Below are 20118 nucleotides of genomic sequence, written 5' to 3' on the forward strand. Positions count from 1 at the left end.
AGATGTTGAATGACTGAATCGGCAAATGAAAAAGCTAGCCTAATGCTTTTCCCCTAAGACACTCAGATTACTGGGATGCTTCCAAAAGGAGAACCTTGGGCTCAGTTCTCCAAGATCCCACCAGTCTAAGGTTGATCGTGTTTGCCCATTACTGTCTTTGAGATCATATGCCCCAGTACCAAATGTCATCACCAGCCCTGTGAGAACTGGGTTTGGATCCATTCCCAACCCTGAATCACCTCACTCTACATCATTTCCCCAGACTTCAGATTCAAGGCACCCCCACCAATCCTAGGCTTCCTCATAGGGAAGGGAAGCAAGGCAAGCTACCTGAACACCCTCAAAGAAAGACAGCATAAATCCGAATGCTGTTATTAGCAATATTGCCATCACTTCACTTGGGACATTCTTTCTTCTTCCTGCCCTAAAGAGTTCATATTTTCCACCATGGCCCCGGTGAAGTGAATCTCTAATGATGACCCTAATGAAGCTGCTGAAACATAGGTAGACGTCGACTCTGCACTAGCCACTCCTCCCAGATGTTCTGTTGCAAAAACAGTCTGATAAAAATAAAATCACGCCAAGCTGAAGATCAGATTCCTCTCCCTGCCCTTCCTTCCTTCCTGCAACAGATAAACTTGTTTTCTTACTTTGCATTTGCCATTTTTAGAAACAAGTTAGAAGTAAAATGCAAGCCTCTCCTGGAGGAAAGGATAAGGGTATCAGTCTCTCTCTCTCTCTCCCCACTCTCTTCTCTCTCTGTCTCCTCTCTGGCATGTGTTACTAAATTTTATATAGCTTGACTTGCTGCATCTCTGATATGAGCTGCTTATACACAACATAACCAGACACATATTTTTAAGAGTATGCATCACTTAAAATAACTGGATTTTAAGCCTTCTGATTTGAGGTGAGAATGTGGTTGGAGGACTGCATGGGTCTTGGCTCTTGAGAAAGCAAGGAAATTAGTGTTTTTAAAGAAATGTAGGAGTAACCCTTCAGGAGGCCACTGACAGAAATATAGAAAAATCGGACTTGCTTTTTGCCCCACCAGACCCCCTTGGAAAGTACAAATATCCTTTCATGGATGGTTTCCAGAGATGAGTTTTCTGAAGCTCAACGCAGTTATTTTAAACGTCAGCTCCTTAAACTGTATTTCTAAAATATAATTAGCAATTCTTTATTCTTGGCCAAACAACTGCTAATAGAACACTGTGTGTATGGTGGCACAAGCCAGTTAAGAATCTTATAAAACAATGCCCAAAATACAGAGTGACACAGACACCCTTCTTTCTGCCTCTCTCTCTCTCTCTCTCTCTCTCTCATACAAGTACGCACACAGATGGAACACCATTTGTCTTCCCAGAGCCATCAAATTTCGGGCACATGATGACTCCTCCCAGTGAATTTCTTATTATTACAACCATTAACAGACCACTTCCAACTGTATGTTTGTTCATAAGGATTATTGGTATTTGGGTTTTTTTTTTTTGAAACATACTGGAATATAGAATGGATACTGACAAAATTTTTAAAGGTATTTGATTACTGTTTTCATGAAAACAATTCTAACAATAATATACCTCACCCCAACCAAGACTTCAGTGGGGTATAGTATGATTGGTTACTTCTTCCTGGAAGCCATTAGGACCAGGGAGTAATATTTAAAAATCACCCACCTGTCAGAATGGATATTGCCAGCCAATAGAGCTGGCCTAGGGCTCTGGAGCCCTTTGCCCTGCTCGGTGTACATCTTCTATTTACTGGCTGTAGGGGAAGGCCAGGACTCCGAGGCAGGGGCCCAGGTGGTGGTGGCACTTGGATGAGAGTAACTCAAATGCTCAGAATAGTTGGAATAAGGTTCACGTTTCTCCATTATTTCTATGGTGGGGGGAGGGGAGCGGGGAGTACTCAGGCCCTAAGTTAGACCTCAGGTCAAACGAGAGGGAACCCCCAAAAAACCAACCAACAACAAAAAGAAACCCAAAACCAAGGTATTTATTATGGTGGGAAACATTTTTTTTTTTCTGGGGCGGGGTGAGGAGAGGTTTAAGATAAGCTGACTTCTTTGGCTTACTCATCCCGGGGGTTCCAGTTTGGGCTGATCTTCTGCTACTAGGTATGATAAGTACAAACTGATCATGACATACTAAGACACCTCCATATTAGTTGGTAAATAGCCATTTCCCTGAGTTTCCAAATGCCCTGCACCACCTAGGCCCCCTTCCTCAGGCCTCCTGGATCTTCCCTTGAATCCACTAAACAGAGGGTTTATGCCAGGCAGGGCAGAAGACTCCAGAACCCTGCAGCAGCTCTCCTGGCCAGGGGTATCCATTCTGATGAGTGCTGCCGGACCAGCTATTAATAACATGTGCAGTCCTAGTCGTGGTCTTGCCTTAAGACTATCTCAGCTGACATAGCTCTCCTAGCCAAACCCATGGTGACCTATCCAGCACGCGTCATCTCCCCTCTTGTGAACAGTGCTCTATCTAGCTGTTTATTTGAATTATGTCGTGTGTGTGTGTGTTTTCAATGTGCATGTCTTCTCATTCCTCTCAGATGTAGAGATATGAGGCTGGCATCATACAATGTTTTATGTGTCTTGGCTTACCACTTTATATTTAACACAGTACCTGGTGCATTACAGACACTTAAGGATTGTTCATTGGAAAAGACTTCTAAGGTCTGACATTCCAACAGCCATGGCCTATAAGTTTATTCCCATCCTAATCAAGCCCTGCAGGTCTAGTCCCCTCCATGAAAACTTCTCCGGAATCTCCCCCTAAGTGATTCTGTGTTCTTTAATCCCTAATGAATTAACAGACCATGCTATACACTCCAACACCTAATTTAACTGTACACCACCTTATGTAATGTTCCTTACGAGAAAGTTCAATTCTTGTTGTTTGTCTTATCACCTCAACTAGATTATAGATTCTTTGAAGACAAGGAACACGTGGGAAAAGGTACATTTTGGTAATCCATTTCTGAAAGTCAGATGTTCTGTGGAAAATGGTAACTTATTTCCCATTATTTTAAATAGGAAAAATTACAATGTATTGCATTACATCAACCCCAAACCAAAATATATTATAATGTATTTCCTAAAATGTAAGCAAAGAACAGCACATAACTATCATATAAACGATCACATTAGGATGTAAAGTATTTAAAATAGCACTTCCTGACCTCTCAGTTGAATGTGCAGAAGCCTGTTCACCTGGTTTCTCCCAGAGCTTTAAAAGGGCCCAAATAGATGACCTCCTTCTGAGAAGGTTGGCAGTCAGAAAAAGGGAAAGGAAGAGTGTGTTGGGGGTTGGAAAAGCAATCTGGTCCACCTCACTATTAAACTGGCTTTGCAAATCCTCCAACACATATGGCCAAGACTCCTCCCCTGGGGAAGGGATGCATGTTCCTTTGATGTAGTCACATGCCTCTCTTAGCCCCCAAAACAGCCACAAAGCACATCTCCTTTGTAGACACTCAGTGGGCTCTACAAAACACCTACAAAAAAAAAAAAACACCTACAAATATTTACCGTGTACTACCAACTGTATTTGAACAATAACTTGAGGCTTTAAAATGTTATACTGTTGGAGCGCCTGGGTGGCTCAGTCAGTTAAGCGTTTGCCTTCAGCTCAAGTCAAGATCTCAGAGTCCTAGGATAGAGCCTCACACCGGGCCCCCTGCTCAGCAAGGATTCTTCTCCCTCTTTCTCTGCCCCTCCCCCAACTTGTGATCTTTCTCTCCCTCCATCTCTCTGTCTCAAATAAATAAATAAAATCTTCTTTCAAAAGTTATATTGAGTTTGAGGGATAGAAATATAAACCTTTCCTATATAAATATCAACTGAAAAACATTCAGAGTTGTGCATAAAATATGAAGCAATGGTATTAGAAATGAGGATATATTCTCCCAGGAATATGTTAACAGGGGAAACATTCTGCAGGAGAAACCTGTATTTCTTCTGAACCTTTACCACATTTAGCATAATGATGGGTACGTGACGTATCTCCAATAGGTACTGAAGGACAGGGAGTTAGTATATCTGATCATTGACTACAGAAATGAGATGAGACTGGGTTGGAGAGCAAGAGAAATCCTACATTGGCCATGGTGGCTATTCAAAAGAGAAAACTAAGAACCAACACTCACTGGACACTGAGTATGAGGTAGGCACACAGGTCAGCTCATTTAATATTCGTGATACCCCAGAGAGCAAGCTATCACCAGTCCCATTTCACAGACTGGATAGACAACTTGACTAAGAGCCACACAGCTAGTCGGTGGTGAAATCTAGTATTGTACGTGGGCGTAACTGCAAATCCTGAGCCTCTTGCACCATTCGTAGGGCCTCCTCTCAGGTCAGAAGCACAGTTAACCCCCAGGTGCTGCCATTCTCTCTCCCAATCCCCCAGCATCTCATTTTATCTTTGAAAATGCTACCCTGTGCTTCTGAAATCACTCATCTACATTGTATAAGTAGGAATGTAGTCAACTGGCCTTCTTCCTTCTGGATCTCATCCCAAGGCCTGGATTCTACATTGCAGGAAGCTCCTATGGAAGCACTAGATCTCAAGTGGACTACTTGATTTACACGGAGTGGTCCCAGTTTGTCCCACTCACCCTTCTGCCTCTCTGAGCACCTCCAAGTCAAGGTTAATCCCCAACACAGACCATGTACACCAAACCCTCTGCCTACCTCCTTATTCAAAATCATCAACCCAAGAGGAGGAGCCCGTCACTATTTATTCATCCGACAACTATTTCTGACCTGCCAGCATTGGGCTAAATATTGGGGGTATGACAATGGAGAGAAGATAAGGTCCTCAACCTCACCCAGCTACTGGGGTGACAGACAATCATACAAATAAATACATAATTACAGATTATTTTAAGTTCTATAAGAGACTAGAGCAAGAGAAAAGGGCAAGATAGGGCAATATAAAAGGTTCTAACAGGAAAGAAGATTTAGAATAGGAGCTTCGGGAAGACTTGTCAGATGAAGTGACATTTAATGAGACCTGAATAGAAGGATACGAAAGAGAAAGACAAATTAAGAGTGAGTGCCTCTGGGTTGTCGGCCTCCTCCCTGTAACCACCACGACCCGCCACCTCCCAAACCCCCGCCTCCACCTGCCTATCTCCAAGCTGATGATGTGAGAACCCAGCCTCTCCAGGTGGAGGTGGGGTGAGGGGGACCCTGAACTTCCACACACACAGGTTTCCCAGTTGGGTGTGCAGAAGCTCGTCACCTGGTTTCACCCAGCCCTTGATAGGGGCCCAAATGGGTGACCTTCCAGGAAGGGTGGTAGCCAAAGGAAGGCAAGAGATGAGGATGCAGACAGGTTGTGGAAAACCACCCTGGCTCCACACACCCTGCTGTCTTGTGGCCAAGACCCCCTATCCTTCTGGGAAGGGACAAATGTTCTCTGGTGTGTGTGTAAAAATTTTTAAATATGCATTCTGAGAGAAATGTAACTTGTCTAGTTCTGATTCATTCATAACTCATCAAATTTGTTTTGCAAGCACTGCTTGATGTCCAAGAAACTGCCAAGCCTCCCTAACCCCCACATCCCCCTTTGAAGTGGTGGTTATGCAGACGTCACACGCCCGCCTAGGCTCTGAAGAACAGACCCTAGGGCTCTGAGCCCTGAGATTTGGTAAGAAGCAGACCTGCTGTGAAGGTCTTCCAGCCACAGCACCCCGCGCTACCCCCTTAGGCTCTGTTTAGCAATCTCTCTGGTGTGAAAATGTATCCAGAACACATTAGTGAAAGGCCCACGGGTGTGTAGGGAGAAGAGAACTGGGGGGAATGATAATCAATGCTTATTTCGTTTGTTTGCTGAATGAAGCTATAACGTGTCAGCAGTCAGGTGAACAAAAAGAAGTGTCCTCCTTTTCTAGATTCAGAAAACTGCCCTAAAAACAGAAGAAGGGACAGGCTTCCGTGACTAAGCTCAGTCCCAGAACTCTAACTTCCTACTTGATTCTGTGTTGAATGGACCTTCTCAGCCAGGAGCAGTGTGTCCCCAGGGAGGCGGTCAGAGGTGAGGGGGGTACTTTGGTTATCACCAGGCCTGGGGGGGGGGGCTTAAGTGGGGGTGAACATCAAGGGTTCTAAACACCCTGCAATGGGTGAGACTGCCCCTAACAAAGACTGGTCTCAGCCAAAACGCCCCTCACACTGAACAATAGCTAATGTAAGGGGAAGAAGCCCAGGCAGTAACGACAGCGCTCAGTGGCCACGGGGGTGGGGGCAGGGGGGACAGCTCAGAGACAGGTAGCCTATGCTACCTTCTCAGTACTGGCATGTTGCTTCTCTGACCTTACGGTCTGATGGCCTGAAGAGTTTAGAGGCGTGTCCCTTTAAGGGAAAGACTGCATATGTTTCACTCTAAACAACACTCAGTGTAGAAATCAAGTCACTTTCTAAAAACTCCAGGGTAGATACTCCAGGGTTATCTGGAGGAAAGATGCTAAATACTTCTTTCATGGGATCCCCATGATGATTTTATCTCCATAGGGGGAAAAAAATCTTGTGTAGTACAAACAGGCTTCCTAGGCTTCTATGCTCAGGCACTTTGATTTCCAGATAGAAAGCATCTCTTTATGGAGAAGAGAAGTCTACCTTGGATTGCAAGACATGGGGCATTTTGTCAACACATGTCTTCAACTGTGGGGCTTGGAACATTCTCAGGGCCCGTGGCCCTTTATCCATGAGCCTCACCTCACCCTCTGCTTACAGAGAAGACAATAGAGCTTGAACTTTACTCACAGAACATTTTTAGATTAAACGAAGGGTCTAAGGATGGTGTCCAGCAGGATGCTTTCCCCCATGTGAAACAAGGTCCGTTTCTGTCTTCTCTGTTATGGCTGTTGAGATGGTTGTGCCTTCCAGGAGGAAGAGGGCAGACAAAGCACCACTGGATTCTGAGTGCCCAGAAGAGAACTGATGGTCTCCTACCCCCAAAATAATTCTCATGCCTATTAATAAATGCTTGAAATGTCTTTAAATGATTCAAGAGAAGACTTAAAATATGAAATATCTAATATTCATGCAGGCTATAAATGACTGCGATCTAGTTCTTCAGTCCTTGTGCAAGTTTTAACAGGGAGAAGAGCCTGAAATATACAACAGCATTGATTGTCTGGAAGCAATGAGGACCGAGCATCATGAAAGTAGAAAAAAGACACAAAAGGAGACGTGAGGCATCACAGGCACGCTCAGCTGAACCAGCTATGAGACACCAGGCAAGGCCCTCACTGCATGAGCCTCAGTTTCCCTGTTTGTGAAATGGAAAGACTGAGTTGCATGTTCTTAAAGGCCTTCCAACTCTAAAACCCTGTCAGTCAAGCCAGTGATTGAAAACAGTGACTCCACGTTGTCCAGCTCAGACAAGAAGTGGAGGCCCAAGGTCAGCCATAAATCATTTCTCTAAAATAAGTTAAAAAGAAAAAAAAACAAATAGTTTTGCACACGACAAAAGTTTTTAAAAATGTAAATAGTATTGCCTTTCCTCAGGTGCTCTGTCCTTCTGAGGGAGCAAAGGCTGCGCTGGGGTGAGGCCTTCAGTTCACCCGCAGACCGGCAGCATGCTCAAACCATGGCCTCCTTCTCAGAGCTGGCCTCCATTGACTCAGCCCTCATCCTGCATGATGATGAGGTGACGGTCATGGAGGATAAAACCAAGGCCCTATTAATGCCAAGAGTGGAGGCGTTGAACCTCTGCAGCCAGGCTTGCAAAGGCCTCGGCCGATGTCAACATCAAGAGCCTCACGTGCAAGATAGGGACTCCTGGATCCACCCCAGCAGCTGATGCTGGACCCGCAGGAGTTCCCGCTCCCTCCACCATGGCTTCCCCACCTGAGGAGAAGGAGGCGGAACCAAAAGAAGAAGAATCTGAAGAGGCTGATGATGACATGGGTTTTGGTCTTTTTGACTAAATGTCTTCTGTAACATGTCAATAAAAAGTTGAACTCTTGGGCTACCTTGGTGGCTCAGTCTGTTCAGCAGCCAACTCCTGATTTCTGCTAAGGTCATGAGTTCAGGGTCATGAGATTGAGCCCCGTGGAGGGCTCTGCACTTAGCAGGGAGTCTGCTTGTCCCTCCACCCTGCTCCCTGCTTGTGCTCTCTCACTCTAAAATCAATCAATCAATCAATCTTTTTTTTTTCCAAAAAAAAAAAAAGGCTGAACTTTTAAATAAATAGGTGGTCAGTGCTCTCTGAGTCCTTGTCAGGAAAACTGATGAGGAAATTGGCATCACTGGCTACCCAAAAGCCATCGTTCCTTGTCCCTGGCTCTTAAGGTCCAGATTCTGTTTGGTTGTGACCCCTCTCTCCCAGTGATGGAGGGAGGACCTAATTCATCCAAACTGGTCAATATGATCCCACTCTCCTTGCAAAAGGGACATCTGACCAACTCCTGGCCAGTGAGACATGGCGGAGTCTACTGGATTCATCTGGGAAAAGCTTCCTCACTCTTAAGAAACACTCAAGAGACACTTAAGGGACTGAAGAGATGTGTCCAGTTCCCCAGACACTGCTGCTTCTGCCTAGGATGTCTGCAATGGCTATGGCCACGTCATGATCTCAGGGGAGCTCTCTGACAACAGCCACACTGAAAATGGCAGAGCACCAACAATCAGGAGGATCCATGCCCCTAAGTCCCTCAGGAGATGATGGGCATGATGTAGTGATAGAACAACCTGGAGCCACCTGTCAAAGGTCAAAAGGGACAGACTCACCACAGGTGTCAGGAGAAATAACTGTGCAGCCAATACCTAACTTACAAGAGCTAAAATATTTGCTTCAAGGAAAGTTTAGAAAAGACTTTTGGAGAAAAGACTATGCTTAAGAACAATTAAGAGTACATCAAAATGCATCCCTCACCTTGAAAACTAAGAATCACATAAAATAAACATGCTGCTCTGCATGTCACCTCTTGATAGCCTTGTCAAAGTGAATGCCAGCCACAGCAGCCTTGGACAACAATGCTTCGTGGGCAGGTTCTCTGTCCTCCTCCATTAATGCCAGGATGCCTTGTATGACATCCCACCTCCCACCTCTGACTGCCTCACCTGGTGCAGCCTGAGAACTGCACAGTAGAAAATGAAGAGCCGAGGTGCCTGGGTAGCTTAGTGGGTTGTGTCTGTCCTCATCTCAGGTCACGATCCCGGGGTCCTGGGATTGAGCCCTGTGTCAGGCTCCCTGCTCAGTGGAGAACCTGCTTCTCCTTCTCCTCTGCCCCTCCCCCTGCTTTTACACTCTGACTCTCTCTCTCTATTAAATAAATAAATAAAATGTTAAAAAAAATAAAATGAAGAGTTTCTATCAAAGACACTAGGAATTTACCTTTTCTACAAATTTGATTCAATTTCTGTTTCTTAAAGCTGAAGTCTTCACAATTTGGTAATGGAGAGTCAGTGATGCTGCCTGACACTGAAGCATCCCCCTTCCCCCCCACCGCGCACATGGCACATGCCAGGCCTACAGTATCTATTGTTGTAAGGATCTTTAAATGGTGAGTCTTCCTCATGCCTCAGGAACATGTCTCAAAGGCCTCTGAGGGGAGGCCTCTAGTTCAGGGGAGAGTAGCATATCTCAGCAGCTTCCTGAGAAGCCTCTTTCCTTGGGGGAGGCAGAGGCGGGACCAGGGCCATGTGGGTAGGAAGAGGGGAGGTGTTTCCCCAGGTCCTGACCCCCCATGTTGCCTTCAAAGATGCTTTCAGCTGAACTGTCAAATCTGAGTGTTTTGTCCTAAAGGATGAAGGCACAAACGCAAGCACCTTCCTTCCTGAGGGTGCCCTTCACTGCTGTCTCAGCCATACACCCACATAGCCTCGAAAGGTAACTCGCAGTCCTCTCCAGGCTGTGGTCAGCACTCCACTTTCAATGCCATGTCACCCTCTGGGCCAGGCCAACCACATAATGATAGAAGATCATTTCTATACAAGGGCCTTCCGGTAGTAAAAATTCATTTAGGAGGAAATAAATTTGAATTGAATTTACTAACCCCAGAAGATGTAAATTAGGGGAACATTCCTAATGAAATTGCTGCTAGGTTTGGAAATGATCTCAAAGTTGCATTTCAAAATACAGGTTCGTTTCTGCACCGAACCGATTCACTGGGTGGTTGTTTACAGAAGCCCTGGTTCTATTAAAGGGGACTCGAAATGTCAGGTTTTGAAATTAATAAAAATTAATTTCTGTTTGGTGCTGCTCATTTAAAAATTAATCATCCTCCACTTTGGGTCCTATTCAGTCACTGATTTAAATGTGGGAAAGCTTCACTTATCTGAATGCTTTTCGAGGAAGAGGTAAGAGGAACGTCTTGTCTAAACTGATGAAAAAAAACTGATGAAAAAATCCAAATGGCTGATTATTGAAGAAAAACGGTGCTAGAACTTGTAGTATTAAACATATAATAAACTAAGATTTAAATGAACACTAATAAGTAAAATAAAGTTAGTCACTGAAAAATCACAATCCATAATAGGTTTTTATTACATAATAATGAATTACATTATATCACTGAGTCTTAATTTTTTAAATCAATGGGAAACACAGTCTGTGTCAGAATTCCTGGGGTACGATTTGAATTTAAGCTTCACAGTGTTCAGGATTTAATTGGGCATTTCCGATGGTCAGTGTGCAGCTTTAGTAAATGCGAGATGCAGGGAAGCAAGAGAGGGAGAGGGGGGAGAAGAAGGAGGGAGAGAGGAGGGACAGGGAAGAAGGACAGATGAGGAGGGGGAAGGAGAGGGCAGGGGAGGGAAGGGAGGGAAACGGGAGCCACCCAGGAAAGAACAAATAATTTCTTAAGTTGGGGATCTCAATGTACATGCGTTGGTAGAGAAAAGCAGCCAAGAAAGTGGTGATATTTAAATTTCCTAAGGGCATAGTGTGCCCAGTCTGGGCTGTAGTGAAGGACCTTACTACAGTCTCCTTCTTGTGACAGCTTTAGCCCCCATCTGAGAACAGGATGGCACCCCTGGAGGAAGGGGTGCTGTGGGCCAGCCTGTGCCTGGTAGAGAGCCAGCTCTGGATGTACCGCTGGGCAGGGACTGGTGACATAGAAAGGACCAGAAGATGTTTTACAGGCCCAGGGCATCCATTCTGAACCAGAAGGCAGGCTGCCAACAGGTTCTGTCCTGCTTAGAACTACAGAAGCCCTAGAGTCGTCCCTGCTGGTTACCCACCTTGTTCCTATCAGCTCTGGACCTCCTTGTCCACACAGTATTTAAAAGACCCAGGAAAAAGTGCTGACAGGAGAACACAGGGCTACACATACCGCAGCGTCAGGAACCTTCAATGGCGCCGCTCTCCTTGCTGCCCTCCTGCACTAGGCTGGAGATCTCTAGCTAACCTCTGGCTCCTTCCTCACTTCTCTCGTATCACAGCAAAGATTAATTGGACATCCTGGTTTTACACTTCAGTGCAGATGTGTTTATGTTCTCGCTGAAACTGCTGATAGCCTTCCAAAAGTGGTTTAAGACAGAGGGAGTCTGTAACGGCAATCCCATACTCCTCATTTGCAAAAATATTATTTTCCATTATGATTCATGGTAATATAGAGTGTTTCAGCTGTGTTATGGGTTAGGCAGGCCATCCTGGAAATGCCATTTACAATTTTCTAAATTTAAAACACCAACTTAACGATGAATAAAAGAGCAGTTCAAAATTGGTGACTGTCTATAAATTATTTGTGAGTGAAAAACTCGATGGATCTTACCAGTGGAACTTCATTTAGGCTTTCACTACATCTAAGCAAGGAAATCTGGATTATATCACAGTTCATCACCTAAGAATTAGCAAAGAATCCTGGATTCGTTCACTCCTACTAAGAAGGTAGTTAACTGTAGAGTGAACTGGCAGGTTACAGGTATTCAGGGTAGATGGACAAAAAAGGCTTCCTGAAACAACAGGAGGGCTCTGGGCTCCTTGTCCCAACTACCCTGCATGCAACCAGTCCGAAAGATGAGCTATTGGAAGAGTGCCTGAAAGAGTCTTACGAGTTCCATATTCCAAAAGAAAGCCCTGCTCTACACCAGCCTGTTCTTGAAGACATAATGACCAGGGACAGTACACCTGGGGGAGCAGGGGGCATGGACTGGGAAGCTCACCTGATCTAAACTCTCTGGGAGCTTGGGCCATATGGCTGAGAGGTCTCTGTCTCCAATGGGCTAGGACTCCACTGACATAAAATGAAGATGTGAGCTAAATGGTGCTTGGGGACCATTCTTGACCTGTCACACACATTTCTGAGTTTGGGGCCGAGAGGAAGACTCTTTCCTGTTGGACACACTATCCCTAGCAGACTTTAATTGCAGGGTACAGAATCAGATGTACGATCTTGTGGCTCCCTAAGAACTATGTCCCTATTCAGCGTAGGATGCTAATCCATCCACCTTCCCTCTTACCCTCATCTCTACTACCGTTTCCTGAAGTAATGGTTTCCTATCTGTGGCACTAACACCATTCACTTTGTCCAAGACTAGAAAATATTTTGATAGAAGACAATTTTTTTTTCTTGTGACAACAATGTTTCCCAAAGGAAGCTGGCTCTGAAATAGCAGAGATGTCAAACCACAGACATACGTAGCTGGTAACACTCTTGAGCCCATCTAATCCAATCCCGTCTTTACCACGGCAGAAATTGAGGCCCAGAGTGGCAGCAACAGTGGCACAGCCAGGAACCCAAGCACTCTGCTCCCTACTGTCCTGTGGGAGAACATGACTTCCTAGTTATGAGTCCCTGCTTCCACAAGGAGGGTCTCGCCCAGGCTCTGCTCTCCAGCCATGTGATCAGGGCGGGTTTGAGGACCCCCCAAGGCATTAAGATCACATACCCACTCCTCATGAGTTTCTGTCTGGACTAAACAACAAAGGTATCGAGAACACAGAGCACAGTGCCAGGCACGTAATGACTATTACTGTCATCCCTACTATTATTATCAGTGACTCAAAAAAATACACACATCTCTTCTTCCATTAAGGGAAATGTATTTGGTCCATTTGCCAGACATTAGGACATATTCTCTATTTTGGTAACTTGAAATTTTTCTACCAGATCCCATCAGAGCCAAAAAGACATCCTAGTCACTGTTTGCTCTTAGGAATAAAGTGTCCCCCAGTGTCCTCACAGGACCTTTGTTTGGAAAGTACTCCTACTTTCTCCAGTGATGGTATTTTCAGACATCCCAGTGTAGGATGCAGGGTAGAACCTGATGAATCTGAGGGCAAGAAACCCAGTGACAACTGCCACCGTATTCAACAGCAGGGTCGGGACTTAGCAAATGGGTGTTCCTGCGTGGGAAAATGTGACAGTCAGAGGGAGCACAAGTGTTCATGGGCAAAAGCAGTTCATCAAATAGATGAGGCCCCAAACTCTTCCAATCACTGAAACACAGCATTCATAGTGGGACAGAAAATGAGACCATCACAGAACTGGAAAGGGGAGAGGGGAAAGAATCAGGCAAAGAACCCTAAAAAGGGGTAAAGTGTGTCCATGAAAAACACTTATCAGGAGGTCTCCAAGAGAAAACTGTCCACGGACAGAAAGGGAAAAACAGAGCTTACTAGCACATACGAAAAATGAGGTATTCCAGTTGCCTAAAAGTTCAACACAAGTAAACAATGTGATGTGGAAGGAGAAAGGAGGGGAGGACAAGGAGGAGAGGGAGGAGAGGAAGAGGGAGGGGGCGGAGGCAGAGTGGAAGGAGAAGGGAGGGAAGGAGAAGGAAGAGGATGAGGGGACAAGGGTGAGGGGATGAGGGAGGGGGAGGAGGAGGGAGGGGAGGACAAGGAGGAGGAGGAGGGGGAGGAAGGAGGAGGGGATGAGGGAGGGGGAGGAGGAGGGAGGGGGGACAAGGAGGAAGGAGGAGGAGGAGAAAGCAGAGGGGGAGGAGGAGGGAGAGGAGAGGACAAGGAGGGAGAGGGGAGGACAAGGAGGGAGAGGGGAGGACAAGAAGGAGAGAGGGAGAAGGGAGGCAGCAGGTAATCTCAGCGTATACTGATGGAAATGAGCTGCCTTTAACAGGAAGCAACAGCCTCCTCCTCATGGGCCAGGTAGAGCTGGGTAATCGTGAGTCAAAGGCAAACACAGAGTCCAGGTGAGGTGGCCAGGACTGGGGAAGAGGATGCTCGTGAAGACGATGGGTAGCCTTGGGGAAGACGACCAGGAGGCACCTGGCTGCTGTCTATGATACCAACAAAGATGTCCTAAGGAAGAGAGAATGGGTTTTCCCCTCTAGACGGCAAAATGAAACACAGCAGGTAGACGATAAAGGCAAGCAGCCCTAATAAAAATTTTCTCAGGATGACAGATATCTCTCAGATGGATTTCATCCCCAGAGGGGTTGGGCCAGAGGCTGGATGGCCCAATGACTTGTCAAGGCCATGGTGGGAGAAGGCCCTCTGCCTGGTGGGCCTGGGCTCCCTGCAGCTCTGGGACACTGGGGACCCGGCAGGAGAAAAGGCTTTGGTCCCCTCGGCCCATGCCCAACACTGTCAACTGCTCGGCTTGCTGGGGCTTGCTTCCTCTACTCCTGTAAAGAGAAGCAAAGGTGCCCGGCCTGCTGCAGGGAAGGACCCCTCCACTTCGTCAGCCACCTCCCCTCAGAGTCTCATGCAAACCAGCTCCCCAGGGTAACAAGTTTGCACAGGGCCTTACAGGCAGGGCTGGAAAGCCTCAGCAAGCCTGTGAGGAGACCGCTGCGGGCCACCCTCAATGCAGGTGAGGAGTCCTAGAGCAATGTCTGCATCTCCTGCAGGCGCTGTACAAATTTAAACCTACCTGGAGCCACCTTGTGAATCTCAGTAAAAAGATTTCTGCTGAAACAGACAGCTACTTGAAAGGGTTCTCCTCCCATTTATATCTAATGTGCTAAGTTCTGACTTCTGAGTGCAGAGGATAAAGGCCCATCTCCGTGGATAAAAGCACAGCATGAAGCTATTTGGGCCCACTCCCCGTCTGCAGCTGCATCTCTCACTTCTTCCCATTGCATGCTCTCCCCTTGAGACTCAGTGTCACTGACCACACAGCTCTGTGCCTTCTAATACCCGGTGAGTCGGAGGGCAGGTGGGAGAGGAGTCAGCCACATTTTAATTGAGAATCTACTATGTGCCATGCACCCTATTACACATTTTCATATACCATCTTATTTCTCTCAACAACCTTGCAATTTTTGTGGCAACATTCCCATTTGACCCTTAAGGAAACTGTATACAAAACAAATAAAAAGTTACTTAAAACAAAAATTTACACCACCTGCTTCTGCCTTCAAAGCAATGGGTAAATGAATCTCTCTACAACCCCTTTTCCCTTGTCCAAGGGGATAGGTCAGACCCCCATCAAATGGACCGTCCTGTGGGAAGGCACAGCAGTGGATAGGCAGCGGAAGGCTCTGAGCAGAGTTTAGGATACACTAGATGGAGCTGAACTGCTCCGCATAATAAAAATAGAGAGAGGGAGAAGTAGAAAGGGCAAGAAATATATTAAAACCCTAAGGCCTGTGTCGGCAAAAATGTCTGGAAGGCTTTTTTAAGCACAGAAATTTCAAACATTCAATATTCACATTACAATGACGTGGACTCCCTTGAGCTTTCCAAAATCTGAATATAGGCTGATATACTCATAAAAACCTTGTGTGAGACTGGAGTGTGTGTGCGTATCTGTATATCAAAGGGGAACAGGTCCGTGTGAGGGTCTGTCAGAAGCAGAGAGGAGGGCACAGTCAGAGAAAGGGACTGTGGCTGACCCCGGAGACACTGAGACAAGTCCCTAGGGAGTGACCACAATCTGGGAGAGGGCACGGGATGAGGGCTGAAGCTGACACCTGGGACACGCAGGGACCGGGCTCAGGGCCACATCATTGCTAGTTGAGGGCTGATACTTAACTCCAGCTCTGTCCGAAGACATATCCAACTTCCTTCCTTTCCTAGAAATGCTCATCTCACGCTCCTGCTCCCTCCTGACCCAGCACCCAGCACTCAACATCCTCACCATACAAACTACACGCACTCAATACTCACCTCTCATGAAGCTGCTCTGACTTCCCCAGGGGGGACAAGTCGCTCCTTGCACCAAACCTGTTTCTCCTCCATGTGAGTGCAGAAGCAGACCATATTTTTCAGAATTGCATTCAAGCCAATGGAACATGCAGGAAATGATGAGTACCACCTCTGGGCCTGAACCTTAAAGCTTTGGGTGCAACTATCCCTCCCTTCTCTTATCTCTCATCTACCAGCCAGATTCGGGGAATCTGGAAGAAAATTTCCAGGCCTAAGGCACAGAACCCGGGGCCCGTGAATGTCCCCTGTCCTGCCCATCTAAGTTGGACTGTGCTATAAGAAATAAAACTTTATCCTGTGAAGCCACCGAGAGTTGGGGGTTACTCGCTACAGCAGATAGGCCATTCTGACTAATACACCCTTTCCCAGGCTGCCATGAAACTTGTTCATCTGTCTACCATCCACCTTGCTGACCAGGTTATATTTCAATCTTCCACAAAAAATATCTACTTTCCCACTGGGCTGACCTCCTCAAGGAAAGGAACTATCTTACACTCATTCTATGTTTTTCACACCTAGAACACATAGTTTATAGGTGTCCTCACTAAGTGTGTACTGAAGAAGGAAATAAATGAATGATAGATCCCAGATGAGCCCAATGTCCAACTAGGTCTGCACTACCCTGAACATTTTTAATTAAAAAAAAACACCAGCCTTCTGACCAGCTAAGCCCTGGATGAAGGAAAGAGAATGGCCAGAAAGCGTGGCAGGGATTGGGAAGCTTCCCCTCTTCTGCTAGGTTCCCATCGTGCAGGCATACCTTGAAGTGACAAAAACCCTACCCTAGGAGAGTGAGGGCTGGCAGGAATGTTTCACCATGCTCCATCCTACAGTATTTTGAAGTCTTTTGTTTAAATCGATTGGCAATGTTTAAACACACCATTTCACACAGAAGTGCAATATTACTAATTAGGCAATAAGGAGTAAGACACTGTCATTTTATAGTAATGCATTATGCACCAAAAAAGCCCTCCCTCTTTCAAATAAACCTGAGATTTCACACAATCTCATTTTTAGTATAGAAAGGGGATTCCATTCCATTAATGAAGAGCAAGTCCTGTTGAATGTGCTACTCACTTAATAGAGAAACACCAGGCATGATCCCAAAGATGTTCCTCCTGGGTTTTGGAAGAGCTTTGCCCAACCTTGAAGATCTGGTTCTCACCATGATCAAAGGCGGCCACTTTCAGTACCTCCTTTGTTCTCTTGTATCAGTGACCTCGAGGGATCCATATTTTCTTTTCCTGTAGTAAATCTCTTCATGGCATTTTATGAGGGTTTTTTTTTCTTCTTTAAATATGACTGGCTATTAGAGCTCTTAATGAATATGTCATGTTAATGGAGCCTGTCACAATTTCATGATGCTTTATTTTAGTTTTTCTTGTGTCAGGTAAATCACTGTGGTTGAGGATAGCTGAATGTTCCTTCCTTTCCCTCTCCCTATAGGTTCTCACTCAGCTTGAGGATAGAGTCTTCCAGTTGGGTAGCAGCCCCTCCTTGAAGTGGCCCTTTGGAATCTAGACCTGGTGCCCTCATCTTAGGCAGCATGCTAGAGCCCAGCCTTGGCCTCTAAATAGGAAGCCATGGTGTCCACACAGCAGAACATCTTCCCGTCTCTATGGACTGGACCTTCCCTGCCTATGTGGGTGAGCCAGGCCCCTCAGCCTAGAGGGGTTTTCTCCAGCCTTCCTCTCCTTGTACAGATTCAGCTCTTGTCACCCACATGCATTCCTCCCTCTGCTGCTTTGGGGCACAACACTGGCACACACTGCCTGCAAGGTGCCTCTGTCACAGCGGCACCCAGCACAAGTCTGTTTTTGCGGGGAGGAATCTAGCGTCTACATTATACCAGAGCCACACAAAGATCCTAGGCAGAGGCTCTAGAAGAGCCAGCCCTCCCCATATCTTTACTCTTCACTTCTGAAAATCTGAGCTGGTTGATACAATCCTATTTAGAATTTATATCCTTCCTTCTGCCAAAGGAGCTGAGGTAACTGATTTAATATCATCTGTTCGGGACACTTAGAAATTTTTCACATTTCTCAGGGAACACTTCTTATGTTTTACAGTTATAAAAACACCACCAAAGAGGAGACCAGAGGACCTGAGAACCTAGTATAATTTAGGCCATGAAAGTGAATACCAATTCACTGAAGTAGTCTCCTTCTTTCTCTCTTTCTCTCTGGGGATGGGAGGTGGGAAGGGATAAAAGAGACTATCTGCTGGGCACAAGAGGCTTGACGCCTGTGCCCACAAGCTTTTAATTGTTCCACAGAAACATCTGAAAATTAAAAACAAAAACAAAAGTAGGTTGGTTTGGTCCAAAACACAGAAGATGCTGGAAAATCAAAATGGATATTTAACTCAACATTCATAAAAGTTAACACTGTGTCAGCCAGTCAAATGTGGCTCAACACACAGAGTTATCTATCAATACAACAGGGTTCCTATCGCAAGACCAAAATGAATAACTTTTTCTTAATAAAACTCAACATTATAAAAAATACAACCATTGTCTCTAACTTCATTATAGCAGAAACATACTACTTGATGTGGTTTGTGTGGATACATTTTACAACATCTGATACGCTGAAGGGCAGAGTGATTATCAGGCCTCGGGAAGCTTCACGCAACCCTGGGAGCACAGAAGTCATTACACCACGTGGCCCCTATGTATTGGGTTGATCATAAGGTTTTTTGGGTTTTGTTTTAATTCTGAGTGAAAAGACTCACACACAGGCTGCTTGTTCTGGTTGGCTGTCAGCTTCTCTCTGATAGCTGTCATTTCCCGAGGACCCAGCCAAGGTTTCGAGGAGAGGCCACTGGGCTGGGGCGCCTCCGCTGGCACCCTCCCTGTCACTGTGCAGATGGGATGGCTCAGTCCCTCTGAGAGGTCAGCAGATCCAGCTCCGAGATCCTGGACAGGGCCTTAGAGCCTCAGGCCCTTTGCTGCAACCGTGAGGAAATGTAGCATCGGCATGAAATCTGCCTCTACTTTCTTAGCTATCTCTCTTTAAAGAAGGTAAACGGATGTACCCTACCCTGTGTGGACACTGCTCCTTTTGGCCACATCTGGCTCACTCCACGTTGGCCTGACAGCAGGCCTGTCCCTGACACGTGCCCTCCAAACTCTGAGTCTCCTCATGCTTACCTGGCATGTCAGTACTTCACTGTTACGGGGCAGACTTTCTGAAAACCACAGCGGCCAACCACGAAGCCACTGCTCAGATGCTCCACTTGGGAAGAGGCTCCAGGTCCAGAGGGAAGTTCATCCTTCACTGCCTCAACGTCTCTCTACCCACCACTGGCCCCATCTCAATTCCAAATGCAAATCACTTTCTGGTTCCCTGGTCATTCCTTTGGCTCACGATGGAGTGGCTGCTATTAGGAACACAGCTCCTCAGAGAGGTGGCTAGGCTGGAGGGCGCTGGATTTGAATTCTGACTCTATGGATTTGCATCCTTGACTCCACCACCTAAAAACTGTGTCATGCGACCCCAGGCAGTCACCAAATCTCACTGAGCCTCAGTTTCTCCTTCTGTAGGATGTAGAAAATAACACCTGCTCACAGAATCACGGGCTAAAAACACACAGTGGTACACAAAGGTAAGACACACTTTGACCGAGAGTCTGTGCACCTGACTGCTGGCAACGAGGAAGCACGGAGTCACAGCAGAGATGTGGGGTGAAAGAGGGGTGGCGTGTGTTCACAGCCAGTCTGGGGAAAGAGGCCTGTGTGGGATGAAATGGAAAACGCAGTCCCCAGAAGAGAAGAAAGAAGCGTCACATATGTTTCCAGTGATGGGCACTGGGGTCCCACAGACCTGAGGTCAGAGTCTCCGCTCTTCCTTGCTGCCCATGTGACCTATTCTTTTTTTTTTTTAAGATTTTATTTATTTATTCATGAGACACACACACACACAGAGAGAGAGAGAGAGAGGGGCAGAGACACAGGCAGAGGGAGAAGCAGGCTCCGTGCAGGGAGCCTAATGTGGGACTCGATTCCGGGTCTGCAGGATCATGCCCTGGGCTGAAGGCGGTG

The 20118-nt window shown here is 46.2% G+C and overlaps 1 protein-coding gene and 1 pseudogene across 1 annotated transcript in view; one reads left to right on the top strand and one right to left on the bottom strand.

Moving 5' to 3' along the window:
* The window catches only part of CACNA1C (calcium voltage-gated channel subunit alpha1 C), a 754651-nt gene that overhangs the window by 505704 nt on the left and 228829 nt on the right, over positions 1-20118 (bottom strand).
* On the top strand, positions 7608-7947 carry LOC129503386 (60S acidic ribosomal protein P1-like; annotated as a pseudogene).

Source organism: Nyctereutes procyonoides, unplaced genomic scaffold (genome assembly GCF_905146905.1).
Source record: "Nyctereutes procyonoides isolate TBG_1078 unplaced genomic scaffold, NYPRO_anot_genome, whole genome shotgun sequence".
NCBI lineage: Eukaryota > Metazoa > Chordata > Mammalia > Carnivora > Canidae > Nyctereutes > Nyctereutes procyonoides.